This window comes from Lygodium microphyllum, chromosome 25 (genome assembly GCF_053477565.2).
Source record: "Lygodium microphyllum isolate KBCC chromosome 25, Lygodium_microphyllum_v1.1.10, whole genome shotgun sequence".
Classification (NCBI taxonomy): Eukaryota; Viridiplantae; Streptophyta; class Polypodiopsida; order Schizaeales; family Lygodiaceae; genus Lygodium; species Lygodium microphyllum.
In genome coordinates this window covers 86895092-86915479 of record NC_141159.1, presented here as the reverse complement: position 1 = coordinate 86915479, position 20388 = coordinate 86895092, and the positions used below count along the sequence as shown (strand labels likewise).

General features: G+C 41.5%; 1 protein-coding gene across 3 annotated transcripts in view; it reads left to right on the top strand.

Annotated features, from left to right (window-relative positions):
- The window catches only part of LOC148014461 (Tetratricopeptide repeat (TPR)-like superfamily protein), a 139018-nt gene that overhangs the window by 114104 nt on the left and 4526 nt on the right, over window positions 1-20388 (top strand). The gene's annotated exons all lie outside the window — the stretch shown is intronic.

The following is a 20388-nucleotide window of genomic DNA, read 5'->3' as shown; positions in this document are numbered from 1 at the left end:
GCACTCAATGATAGTGCATGTAATCTCTATCTCCGCATTCCTTCACTTCTCTTTGAGGAAAGACAAAGAATTAGAAACACCACTTGTAGCTTCTTGTAGTGAGGCTTGCCTACATGCATAGTTGCACTCGTATGTTGTACAGTACTGTTCGTACTGTATGATTTGTATCGACAGTACTGTACGTGTCCGTACGGTTTCGTATGATAAAATAGGCCTTTATTGGCCATTGCTGCATCTCCTTGTGTTTTGCCTATGCCTGTCTCTTACATGGCACTTTTTTGGGGGGGGGGGAGTGGAGGGGGGGTTGGGGATGGAAGCCTTGGATACTTCAGCCCATTTCCTTTCCAGCTATGCACTCCTTCCCTAGTCCCCCTTGGATTTCATCAAGCTAGCACATAGTTGGACTAGTACCACATATGAAAGGTTTCATACTATACCATACTTTAGGTACTGTACCTTACGTATTAGTACCATAAGGTAGCACATAGTTGGACTAGTACCACATATGAAAGGTTTCATACTATACCATACTTTAGGTACTGTACCTTACGTATTAGTACCATAAGGTGCCAACTTTATGGATACATCTTTTTCTGTTCGAACTGCACTTTGGGATGAGCTAAATGCTCCTTATACTACCCATGAGATTAGGTTATTTCAGAATGAGTGATTGCAAGGGTCCACCATGGGCATTCTTGTTCACTTCTTTAGAGTGGCATTGGTGGAGACATGTGCTTGTACGGTGATTATAGAGACAGCGTGCACATATTCTAGAGATAGGAGAGAGAAGATGAGTATGGATGCATAAGCCCGTCCATGGTTTTGTCGTATTGGTACATCCGGTGCAGAAATCGTCAACGGTTATGAATGATAGAGAGCTCCGGTCGGCGACCAGCTTGCTCATTTCACTCGTGTGGTCCTTGTGGGTGACCACAATGCAATGCTGGATGAGCCAGGATGCTATGTGGATCAAAAGAGCGTGTGGCTTTTGCCTCTTCCAGTTGTTGGAGGAGACAGTCACTTCTGAAGCCTTTATTTTGGTGGCAAAACTTTGGATACGCATTGGAGACCCTTCAGCCTTTCGGATTCTCTTGATGAGCACTCAAATGGTTCTGATGATGATAATGATGCTCATCATAGATTTATAGGTCTCTCTCTGATTTGTATCTACTATCATTGTATCCACACACCACTATGATGCATTATGTATGAACCACGTATGTACTAGACTCTAGTTGTATTGCATGTTGTGCGCAGCTCAACCACCCTCATGTATTAATCCTATTTTGTAATGAAATGGCTATTTTCACTTTAAACATGTGCATTGTGTTCTATCATTTAATGAATTATAGTTTTTAAATAAATCATGTTAAATTTTTTTGTACTAATATTGTACTGTACCTTATAAAATCATAATGTACCATTTAGTATCATATTTTATCATATCGTACCGTATCATACCTTTTGTACGTGATAACTATACCTACACGGCCTTTTACTTCCAACGGTGGCAACGGAGTCTGAGGCCGTTAAGGCACATGGGCTAGGAGAAGGTGTAGAAGTAGATGTAGAAGAAGACATTAAGGAAGCATCCACTTCCATGTTAGGGGAACCACCTCCTCTTGAGCTTTTGCTATACTTGATGACACATGGCCACTTTTGATGAGAGGGGAGAGTACTCCATGATCTCATCCTCTACAGATTGAGGGATTGTAACGTGCCCGCCTATTGACTGCTGTCCAAGCACGTTTTAGCGATCCATCAAGAAACGAGTCTAAGGGTTGCCGCCCGGCACTCCTAGGGAATGTTTCGGGGTTTGTCACCTAGGATTTTCCAAGTCCGCCTTGCAACGGAACGTTCAACGCCGAATCCACTAGGATCGACCTGAAATCTAGGTTCCTAGGGCCAAGGTCTCCTAACAGCATTTTAGCGTCGGGTTTTGGATATTCTACTTTACGTTGAGATACCCAATCCGAAGCAGATCCATACCGCACTTAGTTCAAAGAGAATGGGAAACGAGAGGGATGCACCGTTCAATCTCTCTGCCCGTAGGGCATAGTCCCATTCTTGTCCCCTAAAACGACATAAATCGGGTTCTAACCTAACCATACCTAAATGTCGAATGACGGTAAAACCTTGTGAGAAGCCTTCTAGTTCTCTGGGACCACCCTAGTGTACCTGTCACGGATTCTGTCCACCCGCTTTCCCTGATAGCTTTAGTTTTCTAATTAGGTCCTATCACATTTATCTGCGATATTTAAAATCAACTTCATTAATTAATCCTTTTAGGGAACAGGGTTCGTTTGCGTAATTTACACTACAGATATGAAAACAAAACAAGCAGTCCTTTTGACAAACAAGTTCCTTAACTTATCTTCAAGTTAATCTTTGTCTCCTGTCTATACAAGAGAATTATGTATCCCTTCTGTCCAACAGAAGTACCTGGTCCAAATCACATGGCACCAAAATTTCCATCCTTTATCTAGAATAGGATCTTCCAACACCCTAGACGTTGGACTCATGACAGTCTAGAACTCCGTTCCGGACTCGGCAAGGGGTGTCTAGAGTTCCACTGACCCCAAGCGGCCTAGGAGTGAGACACACTTTCTGTGGTTGGCTTTTTCACCACTCGACCTTCGGCCTGTGAATCGAACAGTGCCCTCTGGGGGAAATCCGCGGTGCGATCTTGGAGATGATCCACCCGTGCAAATATCCTTCATTTATTAACCAATTAAGAATCAAGCATAATCAAGGCAATCAGCCTAATATCATCTTCCAATGAAACATTCCTTTATTTTCCATGGCTACTTGTCATTACTGACCTTTGCCATGCTTTTACCATCAAACATAAGCACTTGGAATATTTATCCAAATCACAGTGCAACAATCAGCTGATTGTAAAAAGCATTTAGGGTGTTGTTCAATCAACCAACAAAACTAATTGTATTTTTTTTCCCAAACAATACAAGAATAGATGCGATAATAATTCCATCTCATATTTGCTCTTCCTCTTGGGATCAAAGAGCGATTCTTTGCAAAATTTACTTAATACTTGTATGCACAATTCCTAATGTTATTCTTTTTATGATTATGCTATTCATAACCCCTGACCAACTGCTCTATCAAGGAATAAGCCATAGGCAACTAAGTGCAATTAACTTTCCTTGATACATGCATTTTGCAAAATCCATCTTTTGAATATGTGAGAAGAGGCCTATCTCTTCCCATGATCTATTCTCGTATATCATAGTATAAGGCCTAATGTATCTCATGCGAGAATCAGAGCAAGCATCTATTAATTTAGAAATACATTACTTACGACCGGAACCGCAATTGGATTGACAGTGATGCCTTCGCCTGAAGCTTCATTGCTAGTTGTAGGATTGCCATCCACACGCGGCATTCTTCGTTTGGAGGCTATCGTCTGCAAGTAGACTCAAGAGATTAAGAAGACGGAATAGATTCAAGATGGGAGAGCGTAAGAGAAGATGGCTGAGTCGAGGATCGAGATAGAGGGAATTGAGCTAACTCTCTTCCTTGCAGCCTCTTGGAGTATATATTCTCTCTCTCTCTCTCTCTCTCTCAACCTCTCTCACAATATCTTGGAGGGGTATCCTTCTCTCTACCTCCCTCTCACAGCCTCTCGGGGTCTCCTTATGCTTCCTTGTGCCTCCCCATGCCTCATATTTATAATGAATTAGAGAAGAGGAGATGTGGCTGAGAACAAGAGTTCTTGGTGGAGGGACTCTTGGAAAACTTAGTGATCTGATGCTTAACATAAATCTGATGGTTCCATTGGCTCCAAAAGGGGGGTAAAACCTCAAGACACTTGGACACTTGGTTAGAAAGCTTTTAGATCACTCCTTATTTCTCTCCCTGTTCGAAGTGCTGTCTACTGTCTGTAGACCACAATTGCGGCACGCAGGATTTCGTCAATTTCTCTCTTTATTTTTTTCTTTTTATAAAATCTCCAAAACTAATTAAAACATCACTTGTTTTTTCTTTTAAATGACATCCAGTTTTAGAAATCTCTATATCGTTTTAAAATATCTAGAATATGCTAGTTTTGCCCAAAATCTAATATTTTTGGATCATCCATACTATACATATTAACACTAGTGATTAATATGTCTCATAACTCTCGTTCACGTTGTAACTTCTGTGAAGGGTGGCTATGGTCCTTGTTAATCCGAGGAAAAGATCGGATTTATGACTCGATTTTTTTAAATAAAATATTTTTAATTAAGTAAAAATTGTTATTTAATTAAGTAAAAATTGTTAGTTATTAATACTAGTTAGTTTTTACCTTAGTTAGTAACCTAATTAACTTATTAATTGACTAACTTACTTTCGAACTAACCAGCCAACTTTTAATTGCATGGAAATATTATAGGGATGGAAGGACATGGGCCGCATTGTCCACCCACCTTGGTCAAGTGGGTGATGAGCCATGTCATGCCACTAATCATTGTCTTTCCACAAAACTTGCAAGTCCAATGATAGCAATTTGCATTGCCCAAGGCCTTCTCAAGATTTGTGGTGTAGAGACCAAAAGCTTTGTGAAGAGGCTTCGGCATTGCGTATAGGGATAGGGAGAGGAAGAGGAAGAGGAAGAGGAAGGTGGTGGAAATGAAGAGAGAGGGGGGGGGAGGGGGGGCAAGAGATAGGGAGAGGAGATGAAGAGGAGGTGAAGGAAAGGGAGAGCAAGAGGAACAGGGATACGGAGAGGAGAGAGAGAGAAGCGGAAGAGAAGGAGAGGAAGAGGAGAGGAAGAGAACGTGAGAGAAAGAGATAGGGAAGGGGAGAGCAAGGGGTAGAGGGATAGGGATAGGAGAGGGGAAAAGACTCAAGAGGAGAAGAAGGCACGTGAGAGAAAGGGATAGGGAAAGGGAGAGCAAGAAGGAGAGGGGAGAAGACTCAAGAGGAGAAGGCGGCATTGGAGGTGCTTCAAGTTTGAGCCCAAGAGGGGAAGGTTGAAGGAGGCGGCTGATTTTTGGATGAAGAGGTAAGAAGGGGGGGCTGTCCCTTATAGTGGGCTGAGGTGACGCATATATGAGGAGAGTAGAAGTTAGAAAGAGGAGAATAACTTTTAAACACAAAATGCCCATCAGCCAATGTTCATGTGTGCAACGATGAGAAAAGCGAGAGAAAATGGAGAATTGCGCATAGTCTACAATGGTTGGATTCACTTGGTGCCTTTAAGAGTGCATGGAACACTATATGGGATTGTGTGGAATGCCCATATGATATGATACCACACAACATGTTCTGTGCATGGACGAAATGTAACCCTGATGGAAGTGGATGCTTCGGAAATGCCTTCTTCTACACCTACACCTACATCAAGTATTGTGCCCGAAGGCTATCCCAGCAATCTACAGGATTGCCGCTCCAAGTTTCGCCCGTTAGGTCCAAGCAGCACCCACGGAGAGACCTCTCGCAGCAGGTTAGGTTCATTCAATGGCCTCGGGCTCTATCGCTACCGTTGCAAGCAAAAGGCCATGTAGGCAAGCCTCACCACAAGAAGCTACAGGTGATGTTTCTTGTTCTTTGTCTTTTTTCAAAGAGAGGCAAAGGAATGGAGAGATAGACATTGCATGCACTATCATTAAGTGCAATCTTCCATTTCACTTGCTTCGAGTGGATAGGTGGAAGAGAATGGTCAAAGCCATTGCTGTGATTGGTCCATGCAAGGGGTGGTATAGTGTTAGCAATAATGATATGCGGACCAAGGAGAGAGAGAGAGAGAGAGAGAGAGAGAGAGAGAGAGAGAGAGAGAGAGAGAGAGAGAGAATAAATCTCTTGAGCATGTGTATGTTGGATGGGCAAAGTATGGTTGCACCATACATTCCAATGGATGGAGCGATTAGAAGAAACGGGGGATTACCATCATCCTTGTTTCTTCACCTCTTGGCATATTCTTCTCGTAGGCCATATATGTAGGGCAAAGAGGACGAATAACTACGGGCACATCCATATACTTGTATATTTGCCAAGCTATCATTGAGGTAATCTTTTTTTGGTTCATCATTCAATGATTCATTATTCATTTTCAGTTTCAACATTCATAAATCATAGTTCATTTTGCCTATTCATAAACCTCTATCTCTTCATTTTCCATCATGATTCATAAATCTCTATCTTCAGGATCAATGATTCCATCATAACTCAAACCTATCCCCTTGTTCACTTGTGCCATGTTGGTTGGTGTAACCAAAATGGTGCAAGTGGCCACCGACAATGCCTCCAATTGTCCAAGGTTGGGCCGCTTGCTTAAAGCAAAGTTTCCATCCATTTTATGGGCCCATGTATCATGTGTTGCATTGATCTCCTCATGGAAGACATAGGATCATTGGAATGGGTCAGGAAGATTGTTGGGGAAACTTGTCTCATAGTAGATTTCATCACCAAGAAGATAAGGTCTTGGCTATCTATTGCAGTTACAATAGTATAGAGTTAAAGAGTTCTCTCCAAGGCCCATTTTGCCGCCATGTGATTGCTTTTAAAGCTACTATATGATGTGTAAACAAAATTCAACAAGCCATGGCCTTGAAGGAGTTCAAAGTATGGCTAAAGGAGAAGCAATTCTCAAGTGTGGAGGGAAAAGCCATTTAGCGGCTTTGCTCGAGAGGCATTTTGAAATGATGTACGAGTGTTAGTCATTGCTATTGCCCCCTTATATAGGGTTCTACGCATGATTGACATGGAGGGCGCCACCTTGGGGCTTCTTGTGTACTTCATGAGGGAGGCCATTGAAGAGATCAAGGCATGCAAAGTAGGAGATGTAGAGGAGTCAATGCAACTACACTTGTTTTTGCATAAGTTGGTTAAGTTTAAAGTAAAGAGTATCAAATTTCAAATTCGAATGACTAAATTAAATGCTTTTTTAATAAAAAATGTAGTGTTGACATAATGGATGGCACGCCAAGGCGCAATGACATCCTTTACTTAGTGGAAAAAAGATGGAAGTGGATGAGAAGATCCATCTACGGATTGGTTGCCCTGTTACATCTTGCTTATAAAACTCCACCCCCTTTCATGGATTAAGAATTGACAGTCGATAGAGATGTCTACTTGCCGAAGGCATTGGATGAAGACCAACACGCAACATTCTTACAAGAAATCATCAATTATAGTAACCAAAGAGGAACCACTTTTACCAGCACTCTATCCAGAAGAGGGTATCTTTGATCAAGCTTGTTTTTTTGTGGGAATCTTTTGGATATCAAGTATCCACTGTCGCATCTACTATCATATAGAATATCTCCAGTGCTAGTCTCACCCTCTCAAGCATCACCTCATCATCCTCAACATATTGTGTTATGCATGCTATTTGCATATTTCGAATCTAGTAGATTTGTCTTAGTAGGCCATCATCTCTCCAATGGAGGAAGCAAGCCACTGCCTCTAGAAATAGTAAGATGTAAAATGAAACCAGAGTTCTTTCTTGAAGAGGGTGGTGAAATGCACACTTTACCACTTTAATCTTGGACATTGAACATCATGCTGGTCCGAAAATTGGCCCCCTTGCCGTATTTCTTTATCTTATATTGCAAATGGAAGGAGTACAACTAAGATCCTTTGATCTCCTTCACTAATCCAAGTGTCGCTTGTTGTCAAAACTAAATAGTAAGCCTTCAAACTAATTTGCCCCTTGCTTTGCTTGGAGATTGACCTTCACCCTGTTTCTTGAAAGACAAATTCAGCCCCAAATTTAATATTGGCTGGTTGGCTTCTTGAATCTACCTGAAATTCCTTAATTTTAGCTGGTGAAATTCAAGTCCTGGGCCCTCAATTCTGAGCACTATGGCTAGGGGATGAGAGAGAATGCTATAGAGAGAGAAATTTTAGAGTTTCATCTCGAGAAATGTTGAAAAGCTACTGCTACCTTGCTCAAACAACAATGGAAGTTGTCAGTTATAGCTTAGGACCATCAAAAAGATTGTTACCCTCTTCTATAGGCTATCATTTATACTGGAAGAACCTTGGGCTGCTATCACTTGCTCTTGGAGGACTCCAAATTGCTATCACATGCTGTAGGACTGATTCTTAGTGGATTCAAATCACATCAACAGTCTCTCCTTGCTCTCTATCAACATCCTTCTCTCTCACAATGGATTTAATAGACTTCCACCAGCCGCTAAAAACGTTTTTTTACTTTGCATAGGTAAGTTTGGCCAAGTGGCAGCCTTCTAATCTCATTTTCCAGCATTATCCATCTGATTAAATTAATTTTCAAAATATTAATTTTAAAAATGAATTTAACAATTATTCTTCACGAGCCAATAATTAAATTGGCCAGGCCAATTTCTCTTTCAAGTATCCTTGAGCACTATTTGACCCTTAGACTAACATTGATTAATTAATGAATGTCTAGTCTCTAATGTCACCATTGACATTAGTGGTCAGGAAATTGGTCTAGGTCCACCTAAGACATCGGATATTACCTAGTACCTGTTAGGTGTCATGAAGACATGTATTGTAACTGGGGTTAGAGTAAATTAACGAGTGTGGGATCCAAGGAAGTCATGGGATGTCAAAAGCAAAAGTTGCTATAAGCTATGTTGCATAGATATGGTGGTATCTGGTGCTAGTTGTTGGCCTAGGTCATTCATTTGGCCATAAGTGTCAGTGGATGATACTAGAAAAGTGGCGTTTGATGGTACCTAACATCAATCTAATGGTCAGAGATGGCGCAAAGACACTGGGGAATGGAAGTTGCAAAGCTAATTTAATTATTGGCCAGTTAGATTTTTTTTTGGGCATTGAAATAATTATTAGATGAATTTGCAGTATTTAAAGACTGAAAATTAATATTTAAATATGGATAATGCTAGAAAACCATTTGGGGAGGCTTTCACTTTTGTCGAAAATGCCCATGCAAGACTGAAAATATGAGACGCATTGTAGTGTATTGAACCTACAAGAGAGAGCAAGGAAATACTGTTGGTTTGATCTACAACCATTGGAGGGCCTTTTGAGACAGCTAGGGGCAGGAGAAGACCAATCAATAGCAGGTGAGAGGATCTATATGCCATTGGAGAAGCTTCCGAGGCTGCCACGGGTAGGAGAAGACCGATCAACACCAGGTGACAGCATCTATATGCTATTGAGATAGAGCAACAAGAGTAAATGATTGATTGTTTTTAGTTCTTTGTATCTACAAGATATTGAGACAGGGCAGTAGTAGTAAATGAACGATTTTCTTTAGTTCTTCGCGAAGAAAGTGTGAATTTTGTCTCTTCTTAGCATTCTCTCTCATCTCCAGTCTTTCTACAACCTTGCTCCGAAGATTATAGCATCGAGACCACCAGAGAGACAAAGAAATTTCAGATTTCTGTGATATAAACCCTAATGTGTATAACAGAAATTAGGGTTTAGTAGTAGCCTTAGGAAGCGTACTAGAAATTGGAAGCTCCAAGACTTGGATTCAAGAGGCCTGAAGCTGCTTTTAGTCAAATTCAAGTGGAGGGACTAGCAAATCAATGAACTTGGGGCATTTTCCATCTCCATCTAAGTGGGGGAAGACTAATTGATTGCCGGAATTAAGGGGCAAATCAGATTGAAGACTTGTTGGTCATTTTGGATAGCAAGGGGAGTTGGAGTATCGAAAGGGATTGGAAGAATCTTGTTGTACATCAACTTCTTCTTCAATAAAGTTTAAAAAATACCAAAAGGGACGCCCCTTTTGGGGCCAACAAGGTATCCATTGTCCAAGATTGTAAGTTAATTTGCATTTCTCAGTTTTGTATAAATGTTACTGTTGTAACTAAGTTGTAATCACGGAATTACCACCCATCCATGGAAGGAAGGCTGGTTACTGTTGTTTAGTGCGGGAGGATTGAGACAGAGTGCGGCTGAGATATGCACCGTGAGAGAGGGAGTGAGTGCAAAGTAGAGTGAGGAAGAAAGTGAGAGCACGACACTGGATGTGTGGGTACAATGACAAAGTGTATCACTTTAGGTTTTTTAAATAATATATATAAAGTACATGCGTAACAGTGTGTACACACCTGAACATTATAAAATGCATAGTGTCTCTTTATTCCCAACAACCTCTTGTTTAAAGGCAATGTGCTTGAAGGTAGAGGAATGAATTGGTTCAGTCTATGCATGTACAAAGCTGAAATACACAAATACTATCTAATCCCCATCATTTGGTGGCAATGAGCAAACTGCTCTGCTGGAAGACGCTTCGTGAGAAGATCTGTAGGGTTATCATCGATATGTACCTTGATAAGCTTAATGCTCTACATCCTTGATAAAATGATACTTCACTTGTATGAGCTTTGTCTTTGCATAAAAGACAGGATTCGGTGCTAGCATGATAGCACTTCGACTATCACAGTGAAGGATAGAAACCTTTGTAATATCGAGCTCTCTTACCAGATGTGAAAGCCATAAAGCCTCCTTGTATGCCTCAGTGGCAGCCACATACTCTGTCTCTGTAGTAGACAATGCAACACACTTTTGCAGCCTAGATATCCAAGAGATTGCTCCCCCTATGAACGTGAACACATATCTTGAAGTAGACTTCATGCAGTTAGGATGACCAGCATAGTTTTCGTCCGTGAAGCCAACAACCAATGACTTTTGCTTCCCGAAGTAGATACACAAGTCCTTTGTGCGCTTAAGTAATCTCATGATACCCTTCATTGCTTCCCAATGCTTTTTGCTAGGATATGCCATGTACTTGCTAACCACTTCCACCACAAATGCAATATTAGGACGTGTAGCAACCATAGCGTACATCAAGCTACCAACAATTGAAGCATAAGGAATCTTAGCCATCTCAACATTTTCATCATCAGATGTAGGACTATCATCTGCACTAAGTTCCACATATGAAGGCAACAATACACCAATGGCTTCCCCCCGCTCTCTTCCCCCCCCCCCCCCCCCCCCCCCCCCCCCATATCGAAACGTTGCTATACAACTAGTTCTCGTTGTTCCAAAGGCTTCTGTTTTTGCTGAATTTGTGGTACATCATGGGCAATATTTTGTTGATCATTTTCAGTATCATTTCTTGCATTTTCAGGGCCAAAATACAGCGGGTATTTGCTGTTGTCTAGCGGGCATTCTTTGCTGTCCTATCAGTAGATCTTCTTGGAATACAACCCTTTTGACTTCCTGAGTCTTTTCTAGCTATTTGTGCATGCAATTTTCCGGGAAGATGACATCATTGCTATGTACAATTTTCCTTTTTTCGGGATACCATAGCCTATATCCCATTTCACCCTCATCACCATATGCTAGGAAAATACATTTACAGGACTTTAGCTCAAGTTTGGTGCGTTCTTTCTTGCGAATGTGCATAAATGCCTTGCAGCCAAACACTCTCAAGTGAGCATACAAAGGTCGTTTGCCTACCCACCGCCCTCCCACCCATAAATTACCATACATACCCCCCCCCCCCCCCCCCCCCCCCAAAAGACTTGTTTGGTGACCAATTAATCAAGTGTACGGCTGTCATAACAGCCGCATGTTGAGCTAAAACACGCTTTGCAGTTGATTAGCATAAAACAGCCCCAAAACACACTCAATTAATGAAAAACCCTAAAAAGGGGAGCATTCCGAGAGACTTTCAGTCGTCCCCCAAAAACCTTAATTCTTTAGGGCACCCTTCAACATCTATAAATAGATAGGCTGCCCCCATTCAGCCTCATTCCCATTTGTGCAGGTTTCGCACCCTTTAGTGCAGATTTCAGCCACCAATCTATCTCTATGTGGCTGTCCAGCCTTCGAGAATGTTGCCAGCTCTCAGCCCTTGTAGTGCCCTGGCGCCTTCCTCCACGCTGTCGCCCACTATTTGACGCCCTCTTCCAGGCTGTGTTTGACATCTTTCAGCCATCGCCAGCATCTTCATTACCTTCAGCTACTTGTGTTTGGTGTCTCTTTCTCCAGGCAATAGGTGTTGGTTCTCCTCCTCATCCAGGCAACATCCACATTTTGCGTTTACACTCATTTGGGGGCTGCCTTCCATCTTCATAGCTTCTCCTACTTGCGTTTGGTGCTCAAGGCTTTTACATCATTGGAGGCCCTGAGACAGCATTATGAACTTGATGAGGAGGATGACACTCCACTTTCATCCTCATATTCTTTTTCTACTCCTATTCTAGATTTCACTAACATGGCAGAGGAGGACTTTGAGGTGCACTATCGCAACAAGTACAATAATGTTTACACCCCTCCTACAAGCTTTGCTACCACATTCGGACCGGTTGGTGAGGCTGGCTATCTCTCCGATCATGGAGGACATACGGCACTTAAAGCATCTAGCGATCCATCTTTATCATTTCAGCCAGGTCCAGTGTCAGGTTCGTACAACCCTTTTGAGTTGAATGAATCAAAGCCCTCGCCTATTTCTTCTTTTGAGGTGCAAAATCCGGATGGCTTTGCATATGTGAACTTTAATAGAGGGGCTCATGAAGCAGATGAAATTCAAGTATATCTACAACTTCTGTTTCATTTGATTATGTAACACACACTTCTCACTTCCCTCCCATCCCACCCTCTTTTACCTCCACCCTTGATTATCTCTCTTCATTCTTTCAAAATCTGGGATTACACTCCACATCCACTTCACACACCTTAGGGTGGATCTTCCATCTCCGCTCCTAGCACCTTCTCCTTCTCTACCCCATTCTCTACCTCTTTACACCATGGTACTTCAGTAGGGGGAATGCCACCCTTTAACACAGTGCCTCTCACCTTTCTGCAAATGAGCACACCCATAGCACTTGGGACAGCTGTGATGGGCATCCCCCTCACTACTCCTAGATTCACCTTTCACATGACCACTTAGATGCATGGGATTCCATCCTCGGCTTATGGTGCGTCATCCCTCTTACCTTGGGTTACACCTACGTAGGGATTTCCATCTTCTGCTCCACGTGTTTCCATCCCACCTCCACCATGGGCTACTCATATGGCTGCCATGCCCATGCCTAGTTAGCCCATCCCTACCTATGGATCCACCTTGCACACTACCGGTATGCTTGGTGGGCACTTTGGGGCCCATTCCCAAGTGCACTCCACTCCCCCATCTTACCCCTATGACACTTTTTCACACTACCCATCTCCGAGCACTACCACTCCTGTTGCAAGGGCCAGAAATGCCTTCATGGATAAGACTCGTTTTAACGGGTCAAATTTCACCACTTGGTCGAATTTCATGTAACAGTGCTTGAGTCTTAGGGTCTTTGGGACCTCGTCATTGGTCTAAAGTCTATGCTGGATCCTAGCCTAGCTCACCTTGACTACATTTTTCAATGGAGAGCCTGCAATGCCACAACCATCAATGTTGAGTTGATACAAGGATTGCTTCCTTAGTTTCTCTCTCAGTTACAATACTTTCCACTCGCGTCAGAGCATTGGAGTCACCTTCTCGATCGCTATGCGGCCCGAGATCGTACTCGGCGCATAAATCTTGATTATGAGCTTCAAGAGTTCTCTATTAAGGAAGGGGATGATCTGAAAGTCAAGTTGGTTGAATATAGGCGGGTACTTGCCAAGTTCGCTACTATTGGCTCTCCAAAGTCAGACGACAATCAAGTTACGTTCTTCTTGAATAAGTTGCCCGAAAAATACATCAATTTCATTCAACACATCATCTCAGAGCTTTGATTGCCAGCCTTCTACGAGCACAAATTTGATGATTGCGGTCAAAAGCCCCAAATTTCCTAAGGCAAATGTGTCCCAAATTGCCCTAATTGCATCAATACTTGACCCAAGTGCATATACTAGATAATTCTTGCACATATTGATGAAATTCTATAAAAGCCCCAATTTTCTCGGGTCCGGTGTGCATAAATTTCAATGAAATTAAAAATTTTTCACTAAAATGTGAAAAGCCTCAAATTTCCCAAGCAAATGTGCACCAAATTTGTAATTTTTAAGTTAGATTGTCATGTTTTGCATCAAAATTCCCAAATCCAAGAAAAGCCCCAGTTTTTCAGGTCAAAATTGCACATTGTGCACGAACATGTGAATGCCCGTCAGTGGAAGAGGAACATATTTGAGAAATTAATATAAAAAATAGTCGAAAAAGTTGCCATCGAATCTGAACACTAGATGCGTTGGTCCATCCTTGTCAACTTGCTGATTGTGACTTTCGTCGAGTGTTGACTGCGACGTGCCGTCTAACCACTTGTCACAGGGTCGCGTGGTCCTGTGCTTGTCGACTACTTGTGTCAAGCAGTTGCCTTTTTACTTGACAACGGCCTCATTGTGTAGTCCACCACCTACTCGCCAGGCCCACTTGCTTGATCATGTCGACATACCTCCAATGCTGATGTGGCCTCTCCTGCTTGCATCGAGAAGCGTGAACTCCTTGCGCTTTGATACCAATTTGTTGTTGAGTGCGTGAGGATCGAGACAGAGTGCGACTGAGATATGCACAATGAGAGAGGGAGTGTAGAGTAGAGAGTGAGGAAGAGAGAGAGTGTAACACTCCATGTGTGGGTACAATGACAAAATACCACTTTAGGTTTTTCTAATAATATATATAAAGTACCTTTGTAAGGGTGTGTATACACCCAAACATGGTAAAAGGCACAGTGACTCTTTATTTTTAACAGTTGCATCAGACATAACTTATTACAACCTTTGCCTTTGGCACCAACTACATCCTTGAGGTCCTTGGTCTGCTACCATGAAATGAGTTTCATGTGCATCACATGTGCTAAATAAGCTCGGACATTTTATTAATATCTTAATTAAATGTTATCGCCAAGATTAGAGCAACTTGAAATTTCACGTCCCCATGTTAGACCTCCCCCTCGAAATCAGTGCGATCGTCCTCGATTGCAGTACATTGTACCAAACCGTATGAGAATTTCCATAAGGCATCACAATCACAAGTCTAACGGTTGTCCACGTCCGATGGAGGGGTCAACTCTTTCGATCCGTCCTGTCCAGTATGACCTCTGATGAAAACTGTTCGACTGTTTCAAGTGCCTATTTGTGACCATTTGGGGTCACTTTTGGGGTAAATTGTAGGTGTTGTTTAGGCTTCCTCTCCACCACACACTTGTATATATCCCAAATCTCTCTCTCTCTCTCTCTCTCTCTCTCTCTCTCTCTCTCTCTCTTTAATTTCAAATTCAAATTTCAAGCTCAACTTTTAAGCTCTCTATTCTCAAACTCTCTCTCCTCAAGCTCTCTAACCCCACTCCCTCAAGCTCTCCTTCACCAACACCTATCTCCACTTTCAAGCTCTCCATCGGCCATCCTCTCTATCCTCAAGCTCTTAATATATAAACTTCTAGGATAAAGTCTCTAAATGTTTAAAGTGTATTACTTTGAGTCCCAACATTCAATTTAGGAATTAAAATAAATGTACAATTTTTTTCATCGGACGCAGGTCCAAGATTTATTAGTCGGACAAGTACCGTACTAGTATCGTACGATACTAATCGGACGCTATCGGACGTGATTACCCTAGTCTAACCATGCTATATGCCCCAAAGCTTATTGAAAATTTTCAGCTTGCATAAACATTAGATAATACTGAGAATCAGCCTAGATTTTGTTGCTAGAAACCCATTGGATGCATCATAACTCATGTTTCTCAATAGTAAAGCATATTCTTAGCAAAAACCATGGTTGAAACTATCAATGACACTTACTAACATGTTGCTGTCCATGGAACCAGTTGTAAATCTTGAAAACTTAGCATAATCTGATTATAAACTAATCACTTGCTTACTTGAGAATTGATCACAAACTGTTGCAAATGTAATTCCAAACCAATCACAAATTGATTGCATAAATTGATGCAAAATTGATCCCAAAAGTGACCATAAACGGTTCTCAAATAATCAAAAACTGAGTTGAAACTTATTCAAAATTTGATCTTAAAACTGAGGCAAATACTCTTGCCCAACTGATCATGAACTAATCCCAAACTGATGCAAAAGTATAGTCTCAGAGCTGCAGTAATTACCATACTCATTTGTATACATTTCACAATGACTAGTACACTAAGTAGTGGCCCCATGGCAAACATACTATCAGCACAATACCTTGGATGTATGCTGAATACATCTCAGATCCACTACATACGAGAATTGTCCACAAGTGGCAAAGTGGAAGTGCTACCTCCCCCTTAAGCATCTCGAATACTTCGGACCCTTGCTTTGCTAAACGTAATTGAGCCTGAACTAAAGTTGTCTCTAATTGAAAGGCCACTTGGTAAAGTTGCAATGAGTGAGGATGGTTTGCCAAGTCATCCTCTTCCATCCACTTTTAATCTATTGGTGAAACAATACTAAAGCTTTACAAAGAAGCTTATGGAAACTTTACCTCTAACTTTACTTGCCTCAAACCTTCACTAGGTTGTAGGCCTTTCTTCCCCTTAAGCATTGCAATGCTTGATACTTTCACGTTGTTGCAATTCCAACTTAATTAATATGCAACATTGCATCTAATTGACTAGCTTCTTACGTGTACCTAACATGCTAGGAGCACCATATGCATTAGAAAACATTCTTGTTTGCATACTTTGGACTATTGCAATGTGATTGTGCATGGAAATTTGCATACTACTAGCCATACCGAGATACATTTTCCTATACATTGTATGCATTTTTAGCAACACTTTTTCTTATGGCCAACATTATATAGAGCATTTGCATAACCACCATTAATATCATGAGTCTCAAATAGAGTGGGCTGCATATATACATTGCAAAACTTGCTACTTTGTGCCTTAGCATCATGCCAACATTACTATACATGGGGTTATGCATATTTTCAACCATACCTGGATACATTGGGCCTTGCACACCACGCATCGGTTGGTGCATACCGTAAGGAGTTGTGCCATACATCCCTGTATGCAGTCCCTAGCCCACCATAGCATTGAAACTAGTGTGACCACAAAAGTACCTTGGTTGCCCCATATTTACATGCTGTGCCCTATTGTCCAAAAAGCATTGGATTAGCACTTCCAAGTTGGCCTTGCATATGCATTAATTGCCCCACTAGCATCATTTGCTTATGCTCACTATCTACATTTGGAACATCATGTTGTTGTATTGGCTCTTTGTTTGGCGCATCTTGCTATCTTGAACCTCTTGAAGATAATTTCGTTTTTTTGCCTTTGCCTCTCTCCTTTAACATTTTAGCTGCTATCCTCAACGAATCTTTACACTAGTCATCAAATTTCTCTTCTTCTTGTTGGTCATCATTTTTTAAAGGCCCAAAAGGACCCACATTTTGGTTTGAGCCAACATTATCAGCTTGATATCCATGTTGTGTGCCTTGTCCAAGATCATGCAGTGCATTTTCTCCAACACTGTGAATTTTTGAATCGAGAGGCATAATCTTTGCTTGATTCCATCTCACTATCTGAAGACATTGTTGCTATAATGCTCAGCTGAATATAATTTCAGCACTAGAGCAAAGCTTCTAACCTTTAATCAAGTGCCTCCAACCCACCAATTCAAGGGAATTGATGGTATCTGAGTGATGGAATCTTGAATCCAACTTTCCCTCTTGAAGAGGGTGGTGAAACTTGAATAAGCACTAATTACAACAAGCATAAAATTCATTTAAACTAAAAATGCATACTTTACCACTTCAATTTTGAATATTAGACTCTATGTTGGTCCCAAAATTGGTGTCCCTTGCAGTATTTATTTATCTTATATTGCAAATGGAAGGAGTATAACTAAGATCCTTTGATCTCCTCTACTAATCCAAGTGTCTCTTGCTGTCAAAACTGACCCGTAAGCCTCTAAACCAATTTGCCCCTTGCTTTGCTTGGGGATTGCTCCTTGAAAGAGAAATTCAGTCCCAAATTTGATATTAGCTAGCTAGCCTCTTGAATCTCCCTGAAATTCCTCAATTTGGGGTAGTGGAATTCGAGTCCTAGGATCTCAACTTTGAACATACATCCTGAGGTGGCTGCCAAAACCCTAATTATACTACTATAAATTAGGGTCTACAACAAAGATTGATTGAAATCTATTCTTCTCATGGCTTAAATTGTTGGAAAATGATGAGATAACTTGAGAGATGGCTAGGGGACGAGAGAGAATGTAGTAGAGAGAGAAATTTCAGAGTTTCATTGCGAGGAACATTGAAAAGCTACATCTACCTTGCTTAAACAACCATGGAGGTTGTTAGCTATAGCTTAGGACCACCAAAAAGATTGTTGCTCTCTCCTGTATGCTATCGTTTGCACTAGAAGAACCTTGGGTTGTTGTCATTTGCTCTTGGAGGACCCCAAATTGTTGTCACATGCTGTAGAGTTGATCCCTAGTGGCTGCAAATCACATCAACAGTCTCTCCTTGCTCTCTAACAGCCTCTTTCTCTCTCACAATGGCTGAAATAGACTTTCACTAGCCGTTAAAAACGTTTTTTCTCTTGGATGGGTAAGTTTTGCCAAAAGTGGGAGCCTTCTAATCCTATTTTTTAGCATTATTCAACTTATTAAATTAATTTTAAGAATATTAATTCTGAAAATAATTTTAATAATTATTCTATTGCTCAAAACATTAATTTTACCAATCAATAATTAAATTGGCTAGGCCAATTTGTCTTTTAAGTATCGTTGAGCACTTATTGGCCCTTAGACTGACATCAATTAATTAATTAATGCCTAGTCTCTAATGTCACCACTTGCATTAGTGGCCAATAAATTGGTCTAGGCCCAAATCTAACACCGGATACTACCTAGTATCTATTAGGCATAACTTATTACAACTTTTGTCTTTGGCACCAACTACATACTTGAAGTCCTTGGTGTGTTACCATGAAATAATTGCCATGTGTCTCACGTGCTAAATAACCTTGCATATTTGATTAATATCTTAATGAAATGTTATTGGCAAGAGCAGAGCATCTTAAAATTTCACATCCCCATCACATAAGAAGCTAGGGTATAACCTTGTTAGATTAATTGCTTTAGTAGAAAGTTTGCACCTCTTCTCCCCCCTATAATCATTTGGTTGCTTACTAATTTGTACAATGCAAAGACATTTTTGATTCATGGTTAGCACTTCAACCCTTTTGCTACTCTACCAAGCCCACTCAATAGCCTTGAAGAAGGTGAAGATGATGTCCAAGATGCTCCTATCCTAGACGAAGCCCACCTTGGCCCCTTTCTTCACACTTGGGGAGGAAACAAACTAGATGTGTGGATAGATAGGGTAACATTCACTGCTATGACTTGCACTTGAGTCTCTAAGTATTGGCAAGAGTGGGAAGCTTGGATGTAGTAATAGTTCTACCCATCTAGAGGAGTCAATAGTGCACTTTGCTGTTTCAAGACTTGCCAATCCTAAAAATCACCACCTCCAATCGAAGTGGAAGCTCCCCATGATTCGCAAGTCTCATGTTTGTCCAAAACCCAAATCGATAAAAGTCTTGTGGCAAGAGTTGGGCATAGTAATGAAAAGAATGGCCTACTATGGGGGCAAGTGTACTACCCATGAGGGGGAAGGGCTGTTTAGGTGATGTCGAAGGGAAGATTATAGAGGTGTAGGTGTTGTCATTGCTTGTAGGGGGGTCGAGGATTGTCATGACAAGGAACGGAATAGCCTATTGTAGAGGTAGTGTCAAGAAATGACTATTTTGAAAGGAAACTAGAGAGACTATAGGGTTTGTGGGGAGAAACACAGTGTGTATAGCAAACACTGAGAGAGAAGAGAAGCTCAGAAAACATAAAAGAAGAAGATGAAGCATTGAATCGTGCTAACTAAACAAAGCTGATATAGCAGAGCCAAAGTTCAAAAGATAACTGCACTGTCCTATTTGATTAGGCAACAACACTTGAAGGGAATCTTCATAGTGAAGGGATTGAAGCGCAGTCCATCGGCAACAGGATGTCGAAGATGTATGCTAAAGGTGAAGGACAACTATGGAGGGAGTGGAATGTAGTCGTGTTATGCCATTAGAGTCGAGGAAGAAGATCACAAGCTACGAACGCATACTCCAACAAATGAGGATCAAACCCCTTTTCCATGTGGGTATGGAATCTTTCACTTCCCATGTCTGGTTCAATCGACCATACGAGTGGCTAGGAGAGGCATTGGCGCAGGATGGGGCAAGGTGGTGTGTTTGGGACAGGCACAGATGCAGGATGGGGCAGGCTGCATCGAGTAGAGGTAGCAAGGGGGCAGGTGGCAGCAGCTGGAGAGAGCAGGTGCAGTCACACACAGGGTGGGGCTCAGCATTCAAGGACCTTGTGGCAGCTCACAAGTCATGACAGGATAATCACAGTTTTTGTGCAGATTGTCATGTGGACAACACAGCTGCTGTGTATTTCAGCAGAGAGCAGTGAATACTCACCTTCATCATGCAGTTGCAATATGTAGTTGCTAACTTTGTCTCTCTCTTTGCATGTTTACACTAGGATATTGGTTGTACTCAACAAATTG